The sequence below is a fragment of the Cryptomeria japonica genome, chromosome 10 (assembly GCF_030272615.1).
Source record: "Cryptomeria japonica chromosome 10, Sugi_1.0, whole genome shotgun sequence".
Taxonomy (NCBI): Eukaryota; Viridiplantae; Streptophyta; class Pinopsida; order Cupressales; family Cupressaceae; genus Cryptomeria; species Cryptomeria japonica.
The window spans coordinates 103,789,462-103,816,370 of NC_081414.1; positions in this window are offsets into that span (position 1 = coordinate 103,789,462).

Here is a 26,909-nt window from a genome sequence, read left to right on the forward strand (position 1 = left end):
AGACTGAAACTGAGACTAGTAGGATTGCATCTCTTGATTTTTGTCATTTTTATTGCATCATTAGAATCAATCAAAAACATCTTGCATCTAGCTCAATTTGCCTTAATGAAAATCTAGGGTCAATCATTTGTTGTCAAAACCTTGAATCTTTTTTATCATTAATTTTGCCTTCGTCTTGGGTTAGTATAGTATATCCTCTTATTCCTTGGGCTTGTACTCATCAATTTAGTACAAGTTTGACTTACAATTACTATCAACTTTCACTATCTAAGGTCTAGAAATTCCTTTGATGATCTTAGATTGCCTTTATTTTTGCATCTTCGTAATCTCAAAATCCTAAAAACATTTGAAATATCCCAAAAAATAAAATAAAATCATAACATTCAAAATTCCAAAAACATAGTCTTTAGATTTCATATAGCTTTCATTTCATTTCTAATATTTCTAGGTCTCTTTTATACTTCTCACAAATCAATCCCAAAACAAAATGAAAATAAAACACATAGAAAACATTCTCTAAACAATAACACAAAAATGCACTAATCTTGGAGAGCCAATCGAATCTTGCTTACGAAAATTGGTGCAGTCAAAAATTGTTATATTACTTAAAATTGTTCACTATGTACCTCATATCAAACCAACATGGTGGAAAGATGCAAAATTTTGTGTGTCAAGTGATCAATTTGTTTCTTCAAATATTTATTCTCATCATGACTAGATCTTTTACAATAGCCACATTTGACCTTCTCTTTCTCAAGCTTGCCACCATTAGAAGATTAGGTCTCATTAGTTGCTTTTGGGGCAACTTGTTTTCGATTATTCTTTTCATTTATATTCTTTTGTTTTTTCTCCTTATTTTTACTACTTTGTCCTTTTTATTCTCTTTTTCCTTGGTTGATAGCCAAGACATGTAACTTAGAGGATTTTAGAGTGCCCATCTGGACCAGCTTATCTTTCTCCTATGTAAGAGAGAAAAATCATCTAAAGATATCATGGTAAATTGAGTCCCAAGTACACCCTTAGTAGCATATATGGTAGAGACAAATACTAAATATTCAAAAATTAACTTAGAGAGAATACTGAGAATCAATTTGTTGATCAGGTTGAAAGAACTAGAATACTGAGAGGGGGGTGGGGTGAATCAGTATTCCCACATATTTGAAACAATAAAATTTTCACCAATTATAACTGTTATCAAACACACTTGGCTGATATAAAACAGTTAAGGCATGAAGAACACAACCACAAGATAAACATAGGATTTTATATGTGGAAAACCCAAATGGGAAAAATCACAGAGAGTGTTAAATCTTAGGAGAATATAGCTAGTTATAGTTGAGTTTACAAAGGGGTGGCTCATTGCCAGATTACAAAACAACTCACTGTCGAACTGATCACTGCTGATATACAAAAGATGTCTAACTACAAAAATTCTCACTGCAACTGGAAAGGTTGAACTGAAAAGGTTTTCATCTCCAAATGCATGGGATCAGTTCCATGTGTAAGCTTAGATTACAAATCTAAAACTCTATAGTAGATCGGGTTAGAGACCTTTGTACAACTGTCCTACAATAGGTTCAATAAAGGACTACCGCACTACTGCAACACTAATTGTCTTTGTTGTCTGCAACTCACACTTCACATACTCTGCTATCTCCGTTGCCAACTATCTTTCCCACATTACTCAACTTCACTCATACACTCACTTTTGTTCGATCTATCATTACACTACATATGTGTAAATATATATATATATATATACACCAGAGGGTACATATACAAAGTATTGTGTCGGCCAAGCCCAACATGTTACCAATATGATCATGTCGACCTTTGCAAGACTTCTACATGCTTCCTTTTCATACTACGATTACCAATGCATATATCGAGATTACTAGAAAGGAGCAGGGTCATCCAAACCCAAGAATACTGACCCATTATCACAAGATCAAGCTCAATATCCCCAAAAAGTAGACTCCACACGAACCAAGGAAACTACAACACAAATCTTGAAGTGATACATCTGATAATTAACAAAGTTATTAACACTGGGACACATAACTTATACCGAGATCAATTAGAACTCAATGAAACCACAAAAATCATCATCCAGGGTTGTCCATGTTGCATAATAACTTATGACCTAAACCACAACATCTGAACTGCACATACATATAGATTGCATTACCATCCTTGCATACAATATTATAACATCTATAACGTCCATAATATTTTTGCCTCAAACATTGTTCTGTCCAAAACCAGATGACTAGTTTGACATCAATGACAACATTATTCACACAAGTCTAACACAATTGTTCATCTTTCTTTTCAATTTCACGTTGCTTTAATTGCAACCTTATTGATTTAAATTTTGTGAGGAAATTTGGATTGTGTTAAAATTGCTTAGGCTTAGACTTATGAGTTCATTTTGGAACATATGACCCCTCATGGAATCTTGATTTTCAAATAAAGTTTATAACTTTGTCCAAATTTTATTAGTACTCAAGAATTCAATATGGAACAAAAAATCAAGAGATACAAAAAAACACCAAGTTTCATATACTTCATCACATCTATTGAACCATTTAGGATTTTTTGCATCTATAGTAGGCTCAATTTCCAATCCCATTGTTATCCTCTGCAAATCATATGTTATTAAGTAGATTGTCATGTTCAAGTTTTGATACATTTTTTAAGCATTGATAGCCTAACATCCTCATGTGTTAGGTCAAGTAAGCATGGAAGTGAGGTTTGAAGTAGGTCTAAGACAAATCTGAGTGTTTGGGCACTTAAAGCTGGTGGAATTTATGGTTTGGAGGCAAAATACAAGTGTTGGATCCATTGTTTTGTTGTTTGCATAAATTTTTGGGGTACCTCCTTTGTAAAAGAGGCCTAATTGGAGCCTTAAAACTAGGACAGTCATACTTTTCACCATAAAAGTCTGAAGAAACCTTATGTGAAAGTCTCATATATTATCATGCTCCTTGTTGTATGTCTGATAAAGGTCACAAATAGAGTTTCAGACCAAGGGTTGGCAGAATGGGGTCCTTTCTGTGCCTAGGTGTGCTAGTAGAACTAGTAGGCGTTGAAGGCATGCAGTGATTTTGGAAAGGGAAATATATCATCACCAAAGGTCATGATGGTTTTTTTGGGACTCCCTAAGTTTTTATAATATGTCAAGACCAGTGTCTTCAAGAAATGCAAGTCTTAACCCTTTGCTGCCCTAAAAAATATCATTTTGTCATGGTTGTGGGGTACTTGGGTATAGAAACTTTGGAGAGTTTGGAAGCCAAAGGTCTTGTAACCTTGTAATGCATTTTGTTTGATGTAAATCTATTCTATTTGCCTCTACATCATAGTAGTATCAGAGCCAAGTTCTTATTGGCAAGGGAAAGTAGTGGTGTGTGAAGAAGGGTAAGTTGTCTTGTGAAGACAAAATGCCTCCAAAAGGTGGGTCAATGATGGGCATGAGATTGAAGAAATGGAAGCCAGAGAGAGAAGGAGAGACAAAGGTGAAGAAAGTGATAGTGACCTCAAAGAAGAAGAAGGAGAGGGTGAAGTGAAACCCCTCCTGCAAGGCCTCAAGAAGAGGAGATGGCTCCTAAAGAAAGAAGGCTTCTCAATGCTTTGAAATCAGTTAAAGGGGATACCTCTGATGTGAAGATGGATCTTCCAATGTATGGAGGAAAGATGGATGTTGAGGAGGTGATAGAGTGGGCTGATTCACTCAACAACTACTTTCAGTACAAGGAAGTGCTAGAGGACAAGAAGGTGAAGTTTACAAAATCAAAATTGAAAGGATCTGCCATGACAAGGTGGAACTATACCCAAGCAGAAAGGGTGAAACAAAACAATTCCATGATCAATTCATGGGATAGAATAGTAAAAAAATTGAAGAGTCAATTCTTACCTGCATATTATAAGGCCAACTATTCAAGAAGATGCAAAACTTGAAGCAAAAAGACATGGATGTGGCTGCCTACACTAAGGAGATTCATAAACTCGGTCTAAGGTATGAGCATGTAGAGAATGAGAAGGAGAAGGTATCTAGATACCTTAATGGCTTGAAGTTAAACATTCAAGATGAAATCAGCCTTTTGACCTCAAAATTGTGGATGAGTGCTTCCAAGTGGCCCCAAGGGCATAAGAGAAGTTGAGAAGAAAGCATGAGTAGCAAGGAAGAGGAAGAGGAAGAGATTTCAGAGGTAGGGGTAGTTTTGGAGCAAGAGGACAGTCCCAAAGGTATCAAGGCGAGTCTACTGGTCATAATGAGAAAGGTGGGGAGTCAAACAATAGAGGAAGCTTTAGAGGAAGAAGGCCTAATGGAAGGGGAAGATCAAATGGACTAGGAAGGGGATCCAATACCTTCTCTAGTAGGTGTTATACTTTCAATTAGTTTGGGCACCCTTCTTTCAAGTGTCCAGAGAAACAAGCCTCACACTCACAAGGAGGAGAGCGTAGAAATCAGATTGTACAAGAGGATAGAGAGAGTGTGACTTCACCCATGGTGAATGTTACATCAGAGGTTGGAGAAAGCTTAATGATTAGGAGAACATTACTCAGGGTATCAGTTACCAAGGAACCCCCACAAAGGAAAACACTATTCAGAATCAGTTGTAAGGTGCAAGGCAAAGTGTGTAAGGTAGTAATGAACTGAGGCTCTAGTGATAATCTTGTTGCATTAGAGATGGTAGAAAAATTGAATTTGAAAAGAATCCCTCACTCTAACCCATATAAAGTTTCATGGCTTAATAAAGGACAACAGGCGTTAGTGAATGAGAAATATTGGGTGGAATTCAACATTGGTGCATACAAGGACAAGGTCCTCTGTGAAATCATCCCTATGGATGTATGTCACTTGCTTCTTGGTAGGCCTTGGCAATTTGATAGGAAAACCAAGCATGATGGGGAGAAGAACACCTATGCCATTTTGAAAGATGGAGTGACCTACAACCTTGCTCCTCTATAGAAGAAAGTAAAGCTAATCATGACAGACCTAGTGTTATGATGGTGGAGGAGAAGGAATTTTTGAAATCTTTGAAGGGGGGAGGGGGGCAAGGATATGCTTTAATTGTTAGGCCTTGACAAATAAATCAATTCTGTCTTCTAAGAAGCAAAGTATTGTGCCTAGTGAATTCCAAACCCTGTTAAAGGAGTACAAGGGTATAATAGTGGATGAATTGCCTAAATCTTTGCCTCCAATCAGAGATATCAGTCATCATATAGATCTGATACTAGGTGCTACATTGCCTAATAAGGCTGCCTATAACATGACCCCTTCCCAAAATGAAGAGATAGCAATACAAGTGCAATAATTTTTGGATAAGGGCCTAATTAGAGAGAGTTTAAGCCATCGTTTAGTCCCTACCATGTTGGACCCTAAGAAGGATGGTAAGTGGAGGTTATGTACTGATTAAAGAGCCATAAATAGGATAACCATTAGATATAGGCTTCCTATGCCAAGAATGGAAGACTTCATGGATTGTCTAAGTGGTGCTTGCTACTTTTCAAAGATCGACTTGAAGAGTGGGTATCATCAAATAAGGACCAAAGAGGGGGATGAATGGAAGACAACATTTAACACTAATATCACTTATATGAGTGGCTTGTGATGCCCTTTGGACTCTCCAATGCACCTAGTACATTCATGAGACTAATGAATGAAGTATTGAAACCTTTTATTGGTAAATTTGGTGTTGTTTATCTGGATGACATTCTTGTGTTTATTACATCCAAGGAGGAGCATTTGAATCATCTTGACATGGTACTAAGGAGGATACATGAGGAGAAGTTGATGGTTAGCTTGGAGAAGTGTGAATTCATGAAAGAGGAATTGGTATATCTCGGTTTTGTCACCTCAAAGGGCAGTTTGAAGATGGATCCTATTGGCATATGTGCAGAACATGTTGACATGATGATATTGTGTTGTCATTGATGTCAATATGCTGAAGAGATAACTGGTAATATGCTGAAGAGTGAACCAGCAATATGTTGAAGAGTGAATCGGTTTATTGAAGTTAAGCAACTAGCAAAGTGAACGATATATGTTATGAACCGGTATAGGTGCAAAAGGTGAAGCAGTACGTTTGTCCAAATGAACCGGTATATGGAATGTTCTCTATCAAGGTTTAATATGGTATGACTTCCGATTGGTAGTTCTAGCCTTAGGGTTTCTGGTTTAAGTGTTTCGAGCCTGTGTGATTCAACCGATGGCATTGTGTGATGAGTTAGCATTGTAATGGAGATCAGATTGTGTTGCCATGTCAGCCTCATGTGCATGAAGGATCTTGCATGAAGGGGATTGTTCCTATCTACCTCAAGAATGTGTGAAGCCCCTGCAAATGGTGAAGAACGTGTAATAGGTTATTGCCTCCAAGAAATGGTGAAGAACGTGTAATAGGTTATCACCTCCAAGAAACAGTGAAGAACTAATGACGGAGAATGTCTTGAGATCTGTTCAAGATCATTGTATTCAAATGAAAAGTGTTCAATGGTCAGGATTGAACCGACTGATTTTCTCAACCTAAATGTCTAGGGTTTAGGGTTTATGCTACTGACCTATTTGTTTCCTATAAGGTCGATGTTGTTTTTCATGTTGAAGTTGTTGGCAAATGTTGTGTGTGTATCTAAGTGCAAAGATATGTGATTCTTGCCAGACCAGATAAGAGGAGTGATACTTGCAGAGTGTGTATGCAGAAGGAAGGAACTAAAGAGGGTCTGCATTGGCATTGAGTGCTATTACCAGATCATTGTGATACTTGTTGATCTCTAATCACTTCAACAGTTGGAAAATCCCTTAATAGGGTAGCTTTAACCAGCTTGTTGTAAATCCTTTAACAGGGCGACTCAAAGGCATTGAGTTCATAAAATACTCTAACAAGGTAACCCTTAATAGGCCTTAACCCTTAACTGGGTATTCTAGCCATCCCTTAACTAGGTGATCCGTAACAGGATCGGTTCCTAACAAAACTTGTTGTAACAGTCTTTAACTGGACTAGGCTCCTAACAAAGCGGACTTCTAAATAGTTCAAAAATAGCTTGTGGGTATTCATCCCCACCATGGTTTTTCCTAGTTGGGTTTCCACATGAAAAATATGTGTCATGTGTGATGCCTCTTTCTTGTGATGCTTTGTTATTTCATGTTTAAGCGGTGAATCATGTTGATTTAGTAAGGTATTATATCTTTGATGATAGATTATCTATTTATGCACAAGGATAATGTGCAAATGAGAGAATAGGTTGTGTGGAAAGATAAGTGTTTCTGGTTTATGTCTTTCACAGTCTCTTTGTGCTTAACTGGTAGTAATCTAGTTCTGACCGGTGTTAGTGATTGCCAGTTGAGTTCACTGTTTATAGTCAAACCGGTTCAAGAAAAGTTATTGTGCCTGTACTGATTCACCCCCCCTCTCAGTACCAGTTTGGTACTCACTATTCATCATTGACTTATCAGATGCATCAAAGGTGGAGGCTATTCTCAATTGGCCAGCCCCTAAATCAGCTAGAGATGTGAGGATTTTCCATGGCCTTGCAAGCTTCTAGCAGAAATTCATAAGAAATTTCAGTCACATTTGTGCACCCATACTAGATACCATCAAAGGAGACAAAAAGGGCAAGTTTTTATGGACCAATGCAACAAATGAAGGCTTTGAATACCTCAAAAGGAGGGTTTCTCAACAACTTATCCTTACTCTTCCTGATTTTAATAAAGTTTTTACTATAGAATGTGATGCTAGTGGCCAAGTAATAGGGGTAGTCCTAAGCCAAGAAGGGAGACTGGTTGCATTCTTTAGTGAGAAATTGAATGAAGCTAAAATAAAATACTCTTCATATGATCTAGAAATTTATGCTATGGTTAAATCCCTCAAGAAATGGAGCCACTATTTGTTACCAGAGGAGTTTATTATGTTTACTGACAATCATGCACTTAGTTTCTTGAATGGACATGACAAATTGAATCACATACATATGAAGTGGGTTGAATACTTGCAAGCCTACACCCTCTCCATAAAACACAAGAAAGGACAACAAAATAAAGTTGTTGATGCTCTTAGTAGAAGAGTTATGTTGGTCCAAGAGCTGCAATTACAAAGTATGGGGATTGAAGCCCTCAAAGGTATGTATAAGGAGGATGAGGACTTCAAGGATGCTTTTGATGTGTGTTCCCAATTTTTAGATGCATTCCATTGTGAGTATGTTGATTATGTTTTACAAGATGGTCTATTATTTAAAGGATATCAGGTTTGCATACCTAAATGCTCTATGAGGCAGAATTTGATAAGAGAGAAGGATAGTGGGACTCTTGGAGTTCATTTTGGTGTTGATAAAACACTAGAGCAGGTAAGGAGACTTTATTTTTGGCCTAAGATGCATGTGGATATCTGAAAATTTTTGGAGACTTGTACTATTTGTCAAAGGGCCAAGGGTTCTTCATCTAATGCAGGTTTATATCAGCCCCTCCCTATTCCAGGTAGGCCTTGGGAAAGCATAAGTATGGATTTTGTATTGGGAGTACCTAGAACTCAAAGGGGATTTGACAATATGTTTGTAGTGGTGGATAGATTTATTAAGATGGCTCACTTTACACCTTCTAAATGCACAAATGATGCCTCTAACATTGCAGGTCCATTCTTCAAAGAAGTTGTGAGGATTCATGGTCTCCCTTTAACCATTGTGTCAGATAGAGACTCCAAATTCATAGGTCACTTTTGGAGGACCTTGTGGAAGAAGTTGGGAACACATTTGGCTTATAGTTCAGCCTACCATCCTCAAATGGATGGACAAACAAAGGTTGTGAATAGATCTCTTGGTAATTTTTTGAGATGTTTGACCAAAGAGCATGGCCAACAATGGGATCTAGTTCTTCCCCAAGCTGAGTACAATGAATCCATCAATAGGAGTAGAGGGAAAAATCCATTTGAAGTATTATATGGATTGAGTCCAATCGATGTGTTTCAACTCAAAGATTTGAAGTGGATGGATAAAAGGAGTGCTAAAGGTGAGGAGTTTGCAGCAACAATGAAGGATATCCATGATCAAGTGAAAGAAAATATTAAGCAAAGTAAGGTTAGATACAAGGAGAGGGCATATTTGAAGAGAAGAAATGTTCAATACAAATTTGAAGACCTACTACTTGCACATTTGAAAAAATAAATTCTCCCCAAGGGCAGATACACCAAGATCCACATGAAGAAGATAGGCCCTTGCAAGATAATCCACAAGTTTGGTGAAAATGTCTATGAGATTGCACTCCCTTTTGGAGTGGCTATCTCTCCAATCTTTAATGTTGCTGAATTATTTCCTTTTAAAGGAACTTTGGATGTAGGTACAGGTGTAGAAGCTAATGCAGATTGGGTACAAGACCCACCCCCTTCTGAACCTTTGAAGTTAGAGGCTATCTTGGACACCAAGGAGGTCAAAAGAACAAGAAAGAAGGTAAATAATGAATATTTGATTAAATGGAAGGGTCTACATCCACAAGATGTCACTTGGATGACTAAATAAGATATTAAACAACATGGTACATCTCTGCAGCAACTGATCTCAAGTGGTACATGAGATCTTCTCCACCCCAAGTGTATGGTGCAGGAGCACCTGGGCTACTATGATAACTCACAAAGGCATTTTCTATGTTGTTTTGTTTTTTGTTGATTCAAGTTGTAATTGTTAGGATTCCCATAGATACTGAGAGGGCAGGGTGAATCAATATCTAACCGGTGATCAGATTTCTTTAACTTAAAACATGTAGAACATATCAATACAGTATACCGGTAAACAGAAAGTAATGCAATAAACAGAGTTAAAAGAAACCACATTAAAAACACACCATAACACAATAGTTTAACGAGGAAACCTGGTGTGGGAAAAACCTCGGTGGGATTTGTGACCCACAATATTCACTTACTGGCCAATAAGAGAATATTACTGCTACAAGAGGGGCCTGCACAAGCAGGAAGGCCAAGTGCCTAGAGCTCACTGCTCAATTACAAAAAGGGAAGTCTCATTGACTTACAAAATGGATTATATAAATCCAATGTCTTGTACTGCTTCAAAATAGCATCTACTATGCCAAATCCAGTACCGGTTTATAGCTCTGCTTCTTACATAAAGATTTAATCTATAATTTGCATAATAGGTCTGCCTTATTTCACCTAATTATATTCCTCCATTATTACATTATACCTACAATGAACTCTCTTATATATAAGAGTCATTTTACAACTTGCCAAGTCGGATTACAATGATTTTACAATAATAAACAAAATATATTATAAACAAAATTCTTGTTGGCTTCTGTGTCGGTATGCTTCCTTTCACTGCCGATGTCGGTGGTCTATGTGCCGGTGTAGAGTCTAATCTTGCTAGTGTTGGTGGATTCCATTGCCAGTGTCATAGGATTGTATGGTTGCCATCAATGACAAAACCTTCAATCACCTACAATGTCTCATTGGAGTGTGCATTTGCCAACAATCTCCCCCTTTGGCATTGATGGCAACACTCGTGAGAAAAATTCAAAAGTGTAACAAAAAATTTTACCCAAAATGTGTACCAAAAGAATATGTGAACTCCCCCTAAGCAGATGAGTCTTTTGCTGATTATTTTTCTCATACCACTACTCCCCCTTTGGCATCAATGATAAAGGTTGTCAAAGTGTCAATAGAGTGTGGTTTCCTATCTCAACCTTGTAACCGGTTGGTTACAATCTGAAAAAGATCCACCAAAACCAAATTCGGGCTTTCAAGAAACTTTTTGTTATCTTTTATTGCGGCCTCTGTCCTCTGAACTGTACCAGTGAGGTGTTGTATCTGCTTTGCTGGCGTTTTCTATCCTTGAACCAAGGCATCATATATTTCTTTCCTTAAGGATGCAAGGTAGTCTAGTTTTGGACTTAGTCTCCATTTAAGATCCTTAGCCTTACTTTTTATTTTTTCCTTTTCTCTTTCCAGTTTTAATAGTTCTTCCTGAAAACCTGTTATCTTCTGCTCAAAAACTGATAATGAATCAAATGAATTAATCAAATTGTCAGCTAGTTGATTAATTTCTTCCTGTATCTTGCTCATTTTTCTGTCTATATCAACTATCAAAAAGTTAGTTTTACAAGTATCCCTGTACAAAGTCTTGAATTCCTTTAATGTACTACATAGTTCCAGTAGAAGTGTGTCAAACTGCCTTGTACACTTCTTTATTTCTTCCTCAAAGAATTTTTGTTTTTCCTTTTCTAATCTCTGCTTAAATGCTTCCTCTTTTATTTGTTCAACTATCATAGTGTTGTCAGTAATATACTTAGACAAAGTGTCAAGCTGACTCAAAGAATCCTTATTGTCTACATTACATTTTGGAGCTATCATCTTCAAAATTGGAATTGTATCATCTATAGCCTTGTATGCTTGTGAGCTACAATCTATTATTTTCTTTATGGAGTCCAAAAGAACTTCTATTACATTTGTTGATTTGAATCCTACAGTTGAAGGGCCAACACTCTGTATTCCGCCATTGGGAGCAATATCCTTGCTTGTGGTGACCTCCGGTAGGTCAGTTTGTGTTTCCATTTCCTTAAGCAAAGGTTTGCCATGCTCAGCTATTGTAGGTGGCACTGTTCCTGTGTTAACCTGTTGCTGTGATGGAGCCTGTTGCTCTGCCTGTTGATCAGTGTTACTATCTACCAGTTTACCTTCTATGTTATCTATTACCAGTGGCTCACTAGCCATATCTATCTTTCCAGTTGTGTCCTTATCTACCACAATGTTAACTTTCTGAGTATCAATATCAACTATGTATAATACCTTAGAATTAGGATTTGTGTCCTCTTGTGGTATATCCATACTCTCATTAGCCGGTTGATCTTCAGTTGTAACTACCGGTGGAGTATCTTGAGGTGGTGGGGGTAGATTATCTGTTATTTTTATGCTCAAAGGTCCACCAACCTTGCCTTTTCCTTTATCCTTATCTTTCTGATATAGTTTGATAGGTTTAGGATTTCTATATTCTTCCTATTTTTCCTTTTCTACAAGGAATATATCCCATCCATTTGTAGTTTCCTCTGCAACCTCATTCACTCTACCAACCATAAGTGCTATATGCCAGTGTGTAGTGGAGAATATTGACTAGTTAGCTTCAGAGATTAAATCATCTATCTCCTTAGGTGAGTTTATTGGGTATACAGCAAGTGGTTTTTCAACTTTTATTTTCTTATCAAGCTCTACAACAGCTTGTCTTCTAGATTCAAGTCTCTTAAATAGTTCTGCCGGTAATTCATCTACAACTTGCATTAGAAATTTCTTGTAAATGTCCAAGTGTAGAATTACACTATTTTCAACTTTTTCCTTGTCATCAACTGATAATGTATCATATAGTTTGTTGATTTTCTTAAGCTTTCCTTCTTCTGTTATTTCATCTAAAAGTTTGTCAATTGGAGCAATATTTTGTTAAGTCTTTTTCTTTGGTGTTAACTTTTTCTTCTTTGGAGTTATCTTCTTAGCCGGGGGCCTCACTGTCTGTTGTTTTTGTCTAGTTCTTCTAGGCAAAGGTGTAGATACCGGTGAAGGTTCTCTTTTCCTCACAACTCTTTTAAATGTAGCTGGCATATCACTTTCCAAAGAAGTTGCTACCGGTGAAAGGTGAGTTTCTGGTTGTAGTGCTTGTAACTCATCTTCAGTGATACCAGTTTGTTTGAGTACATCTTCTTTGATAGCCTTAGCCTGCATTGATCCTCTTCTCACTGTTGCTTCTACCTTCTTTACTCTCTTCTTAGATTGGATTTGATTCTCAATGGTTTCAACACTGCCAAATACCTCTTCCTCAGGTTCCTTGGGTGCTTCCAGAAGGGCTTTTGCATATGTTTCAATTATGTGATCATTAGTCTCATAACCCATCTCGGTAACCCAAATTGTTCTTGGGATAACTACCTCCATCCAAACCTCATCCTTCTTAATGACAAAACATATTTCATCCCTATATTTATTTACAATTTCTTGTGATAATTTGATTCTAGTGTTCATCCGAGCTTTCAATGCTTGAAAGTACTCATTAATATTCTTTTCTTTGTTTTCACCCATATTGTTCAGTAAGTCAGATAGTTGTTTGCCTACCAGTATGTCAAAACCAAGATTCTTGTTACCTATACTGGGCACTTGTTTTGTTATATGTAGCATTAAACAGATAAGTAGGTTACCAAATCTAAATGTCCCCTTTTTATCTTTCTTATTCTTTCCAAGATTATCAATAAGTTCATCCTTCAACCATTCACACACATCTATTTTCACATTATCCTTAATCATATCATAGGCACTCTTTATGCATAAGCTAGAAACTGAATTTAGCTAGTTTGCATGTGTGGTTTTATAGCCTAGAATCATGCTAATGAATCTCACATTGATGTTGGTTACATCATTCACTCTTAAAGACCTCTTGTCGGATGTTGCACCTGTTAGATTCATCACTAGGTCATTTGAGACCTTCTTTGTCTTATTAGGTCCGTTATCGGTGGAGGGTAACCCCATTACAGCTTTTACTGCCTCTTTAGTAATTTTGTGAACCGAATCTAACCAGAAGAATGCACCATGTACCCTGCTCAATACTATCCTTATAACTTCCTTAGCGAAATTCGGAATGCTGAGAATTTCAGTGAATCCTAGGGTTTCAATTATTTTGTGTTCAGGTTTCACATTACCGGAATCGTCACAAATGACAGTCTTGTACATGTTCTTAATTTCTTCATCACCTAATTCTTCTATGTGGAAATGAATATAAATTCTAGGGTCTTCTGCAAAAACTACTCCTTTGGGAATTTGAGAAAATGCACCAACATTATCATCCTTCTTAGCAATTTCAGGAACTAACTAAAATACAGGCCTAGGGCGTTTTATTACTTCCACTACTGTAGGGTTTTCTATGAATTCAGTTACAGAAGAAGATGCCATGATTATAAATACCTTTTCCTTGATTGTTGAATTGCTTTGCTTCTTTGCTCGAAATGCCTTAGCTTGGAATTTTCACGCTCTTCGAATGTTTGAATGCTCGGTGAAGTAAAATGGAACCAAAAACACTGATTTATAATGTTAATTTGCCAACTACCACATTTAATGCATGTCGGTTAAGTAATCACTTAACTTTATCTACTGGTATAGAAGTAATTTCTACTTTTCACCATCAACCGAGGGAATAATGGCATATTTCACATTTGATTGCCAAACCCTCAAAGGAATTTTCTTCAATTAGATGAAGAGTCTCCTATCGGTGGAGTGCTATTTTGTTATGTCGGTGGAGGAGTATTCCTATCAACATTCAGTTCTAATTTCCTGATCCACTGTTTTGAGAATTCATGCTTAACTTCTTCACATTTTTCTTTTCCTTTCAAACTAGGACCTTTGTTGTTTCCCGGTGAGGACTTGCTTCTGCAAAATTTTGCAACATGTCCAATTTTGTTACAGGCATAACAAGTCACATTATTTTTCTGAATAGCTTTTCCATAACCTATGCTGGTTTGTGTTCTGCATTGATTAGACAAGTGTCCAAATCTTCCACAAACATAATATATTACATTCATTCTACAATTTTCAGAATTATGACCAATTTTGTTGCATTTTGAACATTGACTAATGGGTGTATTGGTATTCTGATAATTTCTAGATCTACATTAATTTGCTCTATGACCGTACTTGTTACAGTTAAAGCATTTGCCTTTGAATTTATAAGCAGTAGGTTATCTTATCGGTTTGCTATGATCCTGTGTGTTTGCAGTACTGGAGCTTTCACCAACTTCAAAGCCAAGTCCACAAGTGTCACCATTAGGTTTCTGATTCTTCAACAAGTCACCAAGTTCTTCTGAGATTTTCTTGAATTTTTCTTTGTGTTGATTTGCAGTATCCAGTTCTCTTTCTAAGATTTCTTTCTGTCTCATAAGTTCATTTGAGTCATTCTATGTATGCATTGGATCTGTCTTCAACAAATCATTTTCATAGCTAAGTCTTGTGTTCTCATTTGCTACATCACTTAGTCTTCTAGTCAAATCTTCTTCATTCTTCTTTCTATTTTCAATTTCCTTACAAAATCTCATAGTCATATCCTGCATATCATTCCTTGTTGTCATGTTTTCTTGTTTCAACTTGTTTATCTAATCATTAAGAGTTTCCTTTTCATCATTCTCATTTTGCATCTTTTCACAAAGTTCTCTTCTCTTGTTTCTTGCAATGGTAAGATTTTCTTGAAGTGCTTGAATAATATCCTGTGTTGCCTTTAGATCATCTTCAAGTTTGATATTTTTCAACTTTTATGTATCATAGTCTGAGAGAGCTGATTCTAATTGCTTCATCAAATTTTCCATCCCTATCGGTGTCAATATCTTCCTCAAGTTGTTAGGATTCTGAAAATAGAGGACCAGGCTCTGATACCAATTGTTAGGATTCCCACAAATACTGAGAGGGGGGGTGAATCATTATCTAACCGGTGATCAGATTTCTTTAACTTAAAACATGTAGAACATATCAATACAGTATACCGGTAAACAAAAAGTAATGCAATCAATAGAGTTAAAAGCAACCACATGAAAAACACACCATAACACAGTAGCTTAACGAGGAAACTCAGTGTGGGAAAAACCTCGGTGGGATTTGTGACCCACAATATTCACTTACTGGCCAATAAGAGAATATTACTACTACAAGAGGGGCCTGCACATGTAGGAAGGCCAAGTGCCTAGAGCTCACTGCTCAATTACAAAAAGAGAAGTCTCACTGACTTACAAAATGGATTATATAAATCCAATGTCTTGTACTACTTCAAAATAGCATCTACTAGGTGAAATCCACTATGGGTTTATAGCTCTGCTTCTTACATAAACCTTTAACCTATAATTTGCATAATAGGTCTGCCTTATTTCGCCTAATTATATTCCTCCATTATTACATTATACCTACAATGAACTCTCTTATATATAAGAGTCATTTTACAACTTGCCAAGTCGGATTACAATGATTTTACAATAATAAACAAAATATATTATAAACAAAATTCTTGTTGGCTTTTGTGCCGGTATGTTTCCTTTCACTGCCGGTGTCAGTGGTCTATGTGTCGGTGTAGAGTCTGATCCTGCTAATGCTGGTGGATTGCCTTGCCGATGTCATAGGATTGTAAGGTTGCCATCAATGACAAAACCTTCAATCATCTACAATGTCTCATTGGAGTGTGCATTTTCCAACAATAATAAGATCATATTGACCATTTGATGTCATCTCAAATCATTTTTAATCATCTCATATCAAATTGTAAGGCCTTGGTGCCATTGGAGTCATATAGTTGTATAGGGTCCTGATAGGGTCAAAGTTGGTCAACTCACTCAAATGTATCCACATGAGTCAAAATGGTGAAATAAGTGTTCTAGTGTCTATTATGATGTGTTTTGAAGGTATTTGTGAAGTTTTGAGTCCATATGTTGAGTAGGACAAAAATTGTCAAAAAGATGAAAAAAGTTGCTTAGCAAATTTTACATCTTTTAATGAAAGTTTGTTTCCAATAGTCACCCCTTTCAAAAATGAGCTAGAAGTCCTTGGTTTGGGTGATGAGAAGTTTAAATAGCCTCATTTTTGTCTTGAGGCAGGTTGATGGTTGATGTATGCACTGAAAAGTTGAAGAAATAAATAAAAATTCTAAAGTTTTCTCTACAACATTGTTGCAAAACAACTCATAAAATCCTTTCTATGGATAGATTAGAATGTAAGGATGGTCTCATTAGAAATATTTGTGAACCACCTTTCATTCAAGACTAATTTTGTTAGATTTGACTGAGTTTTATGCATTTGGTGGCCATTTTTCTGAAATATGTTCTGAAACCCTAGGTGTAAGGGTTTGGACCAAAAAATGTGAATAACTCGCCATTCCCTTGGAACCAGATGGAAAAATATTGGGGAATGATAGATAAGGGAATCCATCAGATGATTTTTTATCCATTTTTGTAGGGTTATGTTGGTATTTTGGTTATGTTGATATGGTTTTGTCATTGATGTCAACACCTATTAACACTTATCAACTCTGACACTTTGAAGAATAGACAATATTCACCAGCAAGCAAGTGACTTATGCACAGTCACCAGTATCTAGTACACCGGTAGGATATAATGTTCACCGACACTTGGAATGATATAGAAAACACCTGGTTATGTCGAAGACATCATTTGGACACTTTTTCTTGGATATTTCTTCATTGGTATATTCGTGTTTCCATATTTGTTGTTACCGGCAAATAGGTCCAGGATAAGCACCGGTAGGCTTATCTATTCTAGATCAGCACGACACACTTTGGAGATGATTCATTATTGTTGTAAATGCATCAAGCCGACATGTTGAATCGATTATTGCATCGGTTATTGATTTACTTGTAAAATGTTTTATTGTAATATCTATTAGAGACGACCTACTAAAATTGGTCTTAGGTTATGGTATAAATGTAAGATCTTATTTGTAAGATCAAGTGTGGAATGCGAAGGAAGAAATAATTTAGTATATGTGAAAATAAGCAGAGCTTTACACGTAGATATCATTTGAAGGTTGAAGGAGGATTTTGTGAAGACAATTAGAACTACACCAGTACTAAATCCAGCATAGAAAGATGCTATTTTGAGTAGTACATCTTTATTGGATTTAACCATCCAATTGTAGTCAGTGTGACTCCTCTTTGTGTTTGAGCAGTGAGCTCTAAGCGCTTGGCCTTTCTACATGTGCAGATCCCATTTGTATACACATACTATCTGCAGTAGTATCATCTGATTGTGGGTAAGGTTTCCCACCATGGTTTTTCCCCTTACAGGGTTTCCACGTACAAATATTGGTGTTATGTGTTGTCGATGTTATTGTCTTTCTATTTCATGCATTAATCTTTACTGGTACTGCAATTCACTGATAAACTGTCTACCGGCATAAAGTTTGATTTACCGTTATTAAGCATTAAGGTTGGTTAAGTTGTTTTTTGTTTGAATTTATCTGACAACTGATTCACCCCCCCTCTCAGTTGTCTCCGAGACCTAACAATTGGTATCAGAGCTTAGTCCTCTTTTGCAGAAGTTTAATAGCTTGAGGAGATCCAATGTCTACTAACTATTTCAGGAAGGACAGTCCTAAACTTGATGGAACCAACTATGGCATATGGAAGATCAGAATGGAGACACATCTAAATTACATTGGAAAGGACATTTGGGATGTTACAAAGAATGGCTATATTGCTCCCACTCAAAGTCAGCCTAATAGACCTACCTTAGGAAAAGATGAAGAAAATGATTGCAAAGCAAGGGAAACACTTTTGAGCGCATTATCAGATCAACAAATCATGGGATTATCAAATAGGTCTACTACTAAATCTATTTGGGATCATTTAGAAACATTGAATGAAGGAGATTCTACAGTCAAAATTGCAAAACTTGAAAGCTTCCAGGTCAGGTATGAAAATCTAAAAATGGAATAAGATGAAAGGATTTCCGCTTTTATGGAAAGAGTTAATGAAATTGTTTTGGGTATTAAATGTTGTGGAGGAACCTTAAGTGAAGATGAAATTGTTTCAAAAAATTTAAGAGGATTTCTACTGGCATATAAAATGAAAGTTACTACTATAAATGAGTTGAGAACAATGTCTAATACATCAGTAACTAGGGATACATTGATTGGAAAACTTTCAGCTTTTGAAATTGAGGAATTTGGTTATGTTGCTACTATAAAGATAGATTTAGCTTTTAAGGCATCAACATCATCAATACCATCATTTGACAAGTCTGATTGGAAAGCCTTTTATGCAAGAGAACTTGAGGAAAGAAGGAGAGAAAATGAAGAACTTGAAGAACTTGAAGCACTATTTGCAACAAAAATGCCTAAAGGTCCAATTGGAAGTAAGTATGAAGGTGAAGCACCCTTTAAATGTTTTAACTGTAATAAGATTGGTCATATGGCTTCTAGATGCCCATATAGACATGCTAGACTAGGAGAAGAAGCTAGACGAACATACAAGCCTAACCCTGAATATCAGAGATACAAATTAAAGAAGAATAAAGATAAATCTTGTTATCTTGTTGATGAAGGAGTCACTGATGATTCTGATGAGGATCCGATAGACAATGGATGGGTTTTTGTTGCTATAATATAAAATCAACCGACACCTACTGTTCAACCGGTGGAACAGGCCCTGGCAGCTAAAATTGAAGTTAAGGATGAATGGATCATTGATTCGGGATGTTCACATCACATGACTGGTGATAAAGATAAATTCTTGAACTTTCAGGAATATAATGGAGGCCTAGTAATATTTGGAGATGACAAAGCTTGTTTAATCAAAGGAAAAGGTACAATATCTCTTGATGGTAAGCATAATACTGACAATGTTTACTATGTAGAAGGTCTAAAGCATAATCTTTTGAGTGTTGGTCAATTAGTTGAAAAAGGATTTCATTTACAATTCAAGAATGGTAAATGCAAAATTATGAACAAAACTGGTTTGGAAATTGCAACCGGTAATCAAACTAAAGGCAACATCTTTCATTTGAATAACAATGAAAAGACATGCTTGATTGCACACATTGATGAAAGTTGGCTATGGCATAAGAGACTCTGTCATGTAAATTTTGATTGCATGGTAAAAATTAGTACTACTAAGGCAGTTAGAGATTTACCTAAGATTGTTAAGCCTCACAATCCGGTATGTAAGGAATGTCAATTTGGAAAACAAGTTAGAGCATCTTTTAAAAGTATTCTAGAAAAATCAAAAAATGATCTTGACTTAATTCATACTGATTTATGTGGTCTAGCTAGAACTAAAAGTTTACAAGGTGATAGATATTTCATGCTAATCATTGATGACTATTCTAGAATGTGTTGTGTTACTTTTCTCAGAGAAAAATCAAAAGCATTTGGGAAGTTCAAACTATTCAAAGCAATGGTAGAAAATGAAACTGGTAAGAAAATCAAATGTCTGAGATCAGATCAAGGAGGTGAATTTACATCTAAGGAATTTAATGCATTCTGTGAAGTGAATGGAATCAAAAGACAGTTATCAGCACCCCGGACACCACAACAGAATGGAGTTGTAGAAAGGAAAAACATAACTATCTTGGATGCAGCTAAAAGTATGTTATCAGAAGCAAATCTTCCACATATATACTGGAGAGAGGTAGTAAGCACAACGGTCTATACATTCAACAAGGTTCACATCAAAGGTGAAACCAGTAAGACCCCTCATGAACTATGGTTTGGTATTACTCCTACTCTTAAATATTTCAGAATATTTAGTAGTAAATGCTATATTAGAAGAGATGAGTATATTGAAAAATTTGATCCCAGAAGTGATGAAGGAATATTTCTTGGTTATTCATCTAAGAGCAAGCCATACAAATTTTTTAACAAGATATTGCAGAAAATTGTTGAGAGTACAAATGTGAAGATTTATGAACAATTTAGAGGAACTTCAAGGTATATAGACTCTGAACTGGCAACAAAAATATTGGCAAATGAACCTACATTGAACCCACTAGTACTGAATGAAGATCTAGTTACACCGGTATCATCTGAAAATTCCACTGTAACTGAGGAACAACAGCAAACGAAGACACCCTGGTATGTAAGACTGAATCACTCTGAAGATCAGATAATTGGAAACAAGTATAAAGGAGTTATGACAAGAGGAAGATGGGAAAATGAAGAGGTATGTCTTATTTATCAAATTGAACCATCATCAATTAATGAGGCATGTGAAGATAAACACTAGATTAAAGCTATGGAAGAAGAATTAGAACAAATTGAGAAGAATAACACATGGACATTAGTTCCTCGGCCTAAAGACAAAATTGTGATTGGAACTAAATGGGTATTCAGAAACAAACTTAATGAAGATGGTAAGGTAATCAGAAATAAAGCAAGACTATTGCTTAAGGGATATTCTCAGAAAGAAGGAATTGATTATAATGAAACCTTTGCACCGGTAGCTAGAATTGAGGCAGTCAAATTATTCTTGGCTTTTGCAACACACAAGAACTACAAAGTATATCAAATGGATATTAAATGTGCATTTATGAATGGAGATCTTGAAGAAGAAGTTTACATTGAGCAACCTGATGGATTTTCTTTGACAGATAACAAAGATATGGTTTGCAGGTTAAGAAAAGCTTTGTATGGGTTGAAGCAAGCTCCAAGAGCTTGGTATGCAAGATTGGATAAGTATCTTTTGAAGATTGGATTTTCTAAAGGTAATGCTGACATCAAATTATACTATAAAGTGACTAATGATGACATCTTGGTTATAGAAGTTTTTGTTGATGATATAATCTTTGGAGGAGAAGATGGATTATGTAAAGACTTTTCTATTGAAATGCAACAAGAATTTGAAATGTCTATGATTGGAGAAAAAAAAAAATTTTAGGATTGCATATTTCATAGACTAATAAAGGTATATTCTTGAGTCAATCCAAGTACTTGGAGGAGTTCCTAAAGAAATTTGGGATGGAGAACTCTAAACTAGTAAGCACACCTATGACTATAAATGACAAATTATCACTAAGGGATGAATCTACACCTGTTAATCCGACTAGGTACAAATTATGATAGGAGGTTTACTGTATTTAACACAAACTAGACCTGATATTATGAATGCAATATGTATTGTTTCAAGATTTTAGAGTAATCCTAGAGAAAATCATGAATCAGCAGTAAAAAGGATTTTCCGGTACATACACGGCACTACAAATCTTGGTTTATGGTATCCTAGAGATGAAAACTTTGAATTTTGTGCATACACATATGCAAATTGGGCAGAAGATGTGGATGATAGAAAAAACACCACCGGCGGAGCATTTTTTCTTGGAAGCAGATTAATTTCTTGGTTGAGTAAAAAGCAAAGTTGCACATCTTTATCAACAACAGAATCAGAATATGTTGGAGCAGCAACTAACTGTACATAGGTATTATGGCTTAAGCAAATGTTGAAGGACATAAAGGTAAAATTCAAGGAACCTATAACTATCTATTGTGATAACACTGCAACAATTGATATATCTAAGAATCCGGTATTACATTCTAAAACCAAACATGTTTCTATCAAACTGAATTTTCTGAAAGAGAATTTTGAAGCAAAAGAAGTAAAACTAGTTTATGTGAATACTAAAGAGTAGATTGCAAATATTTTCACTAAACCTTTGCCTAAGGAGACCTTTGAATATCTCAGAGATCAACTTGGGGTCATACCCCCACCAGTAGAGACTTAGACAGTTGATGTTTCTCATCAACCGATAGAATTAACACAGAAATCTTTTACTCCGACTTTGATGAGGAAGCTACTTCTCAAGAGCAGTAGTTGGTATATTGAATTGGTTGGTATTTTGTATTTGAAGTTGGTTTTGTATTAGCTTTGGAATTTGATGTCAAAGGGGGAGAGATGTCTATGGAAAAACACATTATCTTTTGGGGAGAGATTGTTACTTTGAGATTGATTACTCTCTGTATCAGAATTTTGATTTTGGGAGATTGTTGGTTTTTGGTATTTGGCATTTCTGTTTTGGCACTTTGATGGTTTTTCCATCTTGTGTTGCCATCAATGCCAAAGGGGGAGATTGTTGGTATTTTGGTTATGTTGATATGGTTTTGTCATTGATTTCAACATCTATTAACACTTATCAACTCTGACACTTTGAAGAATCGGCAATATTCACCGGCAAGCAAGTGACTTATGCACAATCACCGGTATCTAGTACACCGACATGATATAATGTTCACCAGCACTTGGAATGATATGGAAAACACCTGGTTATGTCAAAGACATCATTTGGACACTTTGTCTTGGAGATTTGTTTGTTGGTATATTCATGTTTGCATATTTGCTATTACCAGCAAATAGGTCCAGGATAAGCACCGACAAGCTTATCTATTCCAGATTAGAATGACATGCTTTGGAGATGATTTATTATTGTTGTAAATGTATCAAGTCGACATGTTGAATCAGTTATTGCATCAGTTATTGATTTACTTGTAAAAAAAAAATTTGTAATATCTATTAGAGCCGACCTACTAAAATTGGTCTTAGGTTATGGTATAAATGTAAGATCTTATTTGTAAGATCAAGTGTGGAATGCGAAGGAAGAAATAATTCGGTATATGCGAAAATAAGCAGAGATTTACACGTAGATATCATTTGAAGGTTGAAGGAGGATTTTGTGAAGACAATCAGAACTACACCGGTACTGAATCTAGCATAGAAAGATGCTATTTTGAGCAGTACATCTTTATTGGATTTAACCATCCAATTGTAGTCAGTGTGACTCCTCTTTGTGTTTGATAAGTGAGCTCTAGGTGCTTGGCCTTTCTGCACATGCAAACCCCATTTGTATACACATACTATCTGTAGTAGTATCATCTGATTGTGGGTATGGTTTCCCACCATGGTTTTTCCCCTTACAGGGTTTCCACGTACAAATATTGGTGTTATGTGTTGTGGATGTTATTGTCTTTCTATTTCATGCATTAATATTTACCGGTACTACAATTAACTGATAAATTGTCTACCGGCATAAAATCTGATTTACCGGTATTAAGCATTAAGGTTGGTTAAGTTGTTTTTGGTTTGAATTTATCTAACAACTAATTCACCCCCCCTCCCTCTCAGTTGTCTCCGGGACCTAACAGGTTCAAGTTTTGACGCATTTTTTAAGCATTAATCGCCTAATATCCTCATGTGCTAGGCCAAGGAAGAATGGAAGTGAGGGTTGAAGTAGGTTTGAGACAAATATGAGTGTTTGGGCACTTAAAACTAGTGGAATTTATGGTTTGGAGGCATAATACAAGTTTTGCATCCATTGGTTTGTTGTTTGCATAAGTTTTTGGTGTATCTCCTAGGATCCATTGGTTTTTTGTTTGCATAAGTTTTTGGGGTACCTCCTTGGATCCATTGGTTTGTTGTTTGCATAAGTTTTGGGGGTACCTCCTTTGTAAAAGATGCCTAATTGGAGCATCAAAACTAGGACAGTCGTACTTTTCACCATAAAGGTCTGAAGAAACCTTATGCGAAAGTCTCATATAATATCATACTCTTTTTTATATGTCTGATAAAGGTCACAAATAGAGTCTTGGACCAAGGGTTGCCATATTGGGGTTCTTTTTGTGCCTAGGTCTGCTAGTAGGACTAGTAGGCATTGAAGGAAATAAGTGATTTTGGAAAGGGAAATATATCATTGCCAAAGGTTGGGACTTTTATTTTGGGATTCCCTAAGTGCTCAAAATATGTCAAGACTAGTGTCTTGAAGAAATGAAAGTCTTAACCCTTTGCTACCCTAAAAAAAATCATTTTGTCGTGGTTGTGGGGTACCTGGGTATAGAAACGTTGGAGATTTTGGAAGCCAAAGGTCTTGTAACCTTGTAATGTCTTTTGTTTGATGTAAATCCATTCTATTTGTCACTGCATCATTAAGGATCAAATGACTCCTAAAGTTGAAGGATCATTAAAAATAGATAAAATGATGTACGACTATAAAGAAACTCTCCCAAAATCAAGGATTATCTCAATGTGGTAGGAAGTTGGGGACACCAACTTAAAACATATTGATATAAACAACTTAAAGGATAGGTTGCATGGGCCAAATCCTTCAACACTAGCCAAGAAGATGGTTAAAAATGGGATAGCCTAGGTAGCTAGTATCCCTCCACTTGTTCAAAGTTATGAGTTGATGGTAGAATTTGTAAAAAATACTATCTACATGTTGAGAGAAGAATAGTAACTAACGATGGAAGTATACTTGCAAATATCACAAAGGAGGTCATTCCAAAAGCATTTAACATCCCAGTCCACCCTACCATGACTTACATGTAGAAGGAGGATGAAAATGAAATTTACAATCAACGATTATATAAATGCAAGGGTATTACTAATACTTATTGGTTAAAGAAACCAAGACCTCATTACTCAAAGATGCCTAGGAAGAATCTTGTAAGGAGTGAGTTCCATGAGGATCATGGTGACATGGTGACTTTTTTAAGAAGAATCATGAGGCTGTCTCAATCTTCTATCTTTGAGGAATGGATGTTTTATTATATTGAAGAAGGCTCTGCAAGGTAAGTGGTAATTTATATTCTCAATTGAAAATACTAGAGAAATCAATAACATTTACTATGACTTCATATGTGGTGTACATGATGGCTAGAGGTTTTAGATACATAGGATCGACTTGCCCTAGAACAATTCACAACAAGGAGAAATATAAGGTCCATGAGTGTTATCCCCAATTGTATTTTTATAACACCTCTCATTACAAAAGAGTGAATGCTGCATTTCTCATGTACATAACAAGGACTCTATAAGGGGGCACTCATCAAATATTATCCAAATAATCTATGGATTTGGTGAAGAACTATGGTTCCTAGTTTATCCAATTTCCTAAGTTCACATATTGTAGAATTATAGGTTTTTTTTGCTGGCCATACAGGTTACCCCAGTAGCTAACTAATAAAATCATCATATTAGAGGTAATTGTTGGAAATGACAATGAAGGAAAACTAAGAAGGGGGGGGGGGGTTAAACAGTTTTCACTGGATTAAACAAATTAAGCACAATCTCAAATCTAATCAACTACAACAAGAACAAAGATAAGAAAAATAACAACAATACACATAACACCAAGATTTTGACATGTAAAACCAGTTGAAGGGAAAAACCATGGTGGTAACCTACCCACAATAAGATGATACTCTACAATAGTATGTGTAAATACTACAATGGGGAATGCATATGCATTTAGGCACACTGCCTAGAGCTCACTGATCAAAACATGATAACTAGGAAGGCTACAACCCTCAGGGAAGGTTCACTACCTTATAATAGCATTCGAACTACAATTGGTCTAACATGAATTGAAAGAATAGCATCTCCCAATGCCTGATGATAGCTCCCTTTATGCACATTTGTTTGCCCTACAACAACATAATACGTAATAACATTTCTTCTAATATTTGAACTTCCGGTTAGGCTTATAGGGCTTATCATATCTATCATGCTTTTCATATCTATCATTCTTATCAAATTTATGATGCCTATCATACTTTGACATCCTTTCAGGACACCTAGAAGCAAAATGTCCTATCTTATTACAAGAAAAACATTTCAAAGGAAACTTTACATCATACTTACCAACCCCCTTAGGCAATCTCCGAGCAATACGTGCTTCCATATCATCCAACTCTCTTTCATGTTATTCCATCTCTCTCATTTATCTTTCATATCTAGAAACCCTAAATGAACTCTCTCTTGGATCATACTTATGCTTCCCTGATACAAAGGCTTTAAATGCAGTCTCAGATTTACCATGTGATTCTCCAAATTCACTCAACTCAAATGCACCAAGTTTACCAACCAACATGTCTTTTGTCACAGTCTGGATCTCATCAATAGCAACAACTTTAGATTTGTAAGAATGAGGAAAAGATCTCAGCACTTTAGCAACAATCTCATCTTCTTCAAGAGTTCCACCAGCACATCTAATGTTCATGACAGGTTCATTCACTTTAGCCATAAAGGATGATATGTTCTCATCTTCTCCCATCTTCAGCATCTCATACATTCCTTTCAAACTCTATAATTTAGCAACTTTGACATGTTTATCTCCTTCATACAAGGTCTCTAACTTTTCCCAAATCTCAAGTGCAGTCTGCAAGCCCATCACATTTGTCATCTCTGAATTGGTCAAGGCACTCAGTAATCCTTTTTTAGCTCTTATATTATGTTCATCATCCTTGATCTCACTTGCAGTAATTGAACCATTTTGAGAAACATTGTAGGTATTCTTTGTAATCTAGTCTTCTCCAAGACACTTCAAATGACACTCCTTTCGGTTCTTCCATACAATGTAATTGATTCCATCAAATCTTAGACTCTCTTTCTTGAAAACATAGGTTGACATCCC